Source organism: Cebus imitator, unplaced genomic scaffold, assembly GCF_001604975.1.
Source record: "Cebus imitator isolate Cc_AM_T3 unplaced genomic scaffold, Cebus_imitator-1.0 Scaffold181, whole genome shotgun sequence".
Lineage (NCBI taxonomy): Eukaryota > Metazoa > Chordata > Mammalia > Primates > Cebidae > Cebus > Cebus imitator.
The window spans coordinates 2,755,349-2,757,259 of NW_016107496.1; positions in this window are offsets into that span (position 1 = coordinate 2,755,349).

The following is a 1,911-nucleotide window of genomic DNA, read 5'->3' on the forward strand; positions in this document are numbered from 1 at the left end:
TCACTCATAGGTGGGTGTTGAACAATGAGAACACATGGACACAGGGAGGGGAGCATCACACACTGGGGTCTGTTGGGGGTGACTAGGGGAGGGACAGCAGGGGGTAGGGAGTTGGGGAGGGATAACATGGGGAGAAATGCCAGATATAGGTGATGGGGATGGAGGCAGCAAACCACATTGCCATGCATGTATCTATGCAACAATCCTGCATGTTCTTCACATGTACCCTAGAACCTAAAGTGCAATTATACACACACACACACACACACACTCTCTCTCTCTCTCTCTCTCTCTCTCTCTCTCTCTCTCTCTTTCTCATGAGAATTAATCCATTCCTGTGATAATTAATCCAGTTTCTTGGGAGCAAACATTCATTCATTACCATGAAAAAAAAAAAGTTCATGCTGCTCAAAGTGATCTACAGATTCAATGCAATCCCTATCAAAATCCCAATGGCATTATTCACAGAAATAGAAAAACATTCTAAAATTTACAAAAGATCATGAATAGCCAAAGCAATCTTGAGAAAGAATAAAGCGGGAGGCGTCACATGTCCTGATTTCAATATATATAGCAAAGGTATAGTAATCCAAATAGTATGGAACTGACAAAGACATATGATTAGTGAAACAGAATACAGAGACCTAGTATAAATCTACACATATATAATCAAATTGTCTTCAACAAAAATGCCAATAATACACATTGCGGAAAGGACAGTGCCTTTAACAAATGGTGCTGAGAAAACTGGATATCCACATGCAAAAGAATTAAACTGGTTGCTTCTTTATACCATATACAAAAATAAACTCAAGGCTGGGCATGGTGGCTCACACCTGTAATCTCAGCACTTTGGGAGGCCGAGGCAGGCGGATCACAAGTTCAGGAGTTCGAGACCAGCCTGCCCAATATGTTGAAACCCTGTCTCTACTAAAAATACAAACATTAGCTGGTGTGGTGATAGGCGCCCGTAATCCCAGCTACTGGGGAGGCTGAGGAAGGAGAACTGCTTGAACCCGGGAGGTGGAGGTTGCAGTGAGCTGAGATTGCACCACTGCACTCCAGTCTGGATGACAGAGCAAGACACCATCTCAAAAAAATAAATAAATAAACTCAAAATGGGTTAAAGACAAACACAATACCAAAAAAAACTGTAAAACATTTTGAAGAAAACATTGGGCTAAAACTCAATGACACTGGTCTGAGCAAGGACTTTTTGCATACGATCCCAAAAGGACAGGCAATAAATGTAAACATAGACATATGGAATTACATCAAACTAAAAAGCTTCTGACACAAAACAGTCACAGAGTGAAAAGGCAACCTATGGAATGGGAGAAAACATTTGCAAACCATGTATCTGATAAAGGGTTAATATCCAAAATATATAAGAATCTCAGGCTGGGCGCAGTGGCTCACACCTGTAATCCCAGCACTTTGGGAGGCCCAGGTGGGTGGATCACCTGAGATCAGGAGTTCAAGACCAGCCTGGCCAACCTGGTGAAACCCCATCTCTTAAAAAAAATAAAAATAAAGAAAAATAAAGAAACACATAAAACTCAATAAAAACAAAAAACAAAAAACAAAAAAAACTAATAACCCAACTAACAAATGGGCTAACAGGGCCAGGCATGAGCTTGTGCCTCTATTCCCAGCACTTTGGGAGGCTGAGGCGGGCAGATCACCTGAGGTCAGGAGTTCAAGACCAACCTGGCTAACATGGTGAAATGCTGTCTCTACTAAAAATACAAAAATTAGCCAGGCATAGTGGTGCACACCCATAATCCCAGCTACTCGGGAGGCTGAGGCAAGGAGAATTGCTTGAATCAAGGAGGTGGAGGATGCAGTGAGCCGAGATCTCGCCGCTGCACTCCAGCTTGGGTGACAGAGCGAGACTCCGTCTCAAAAAAA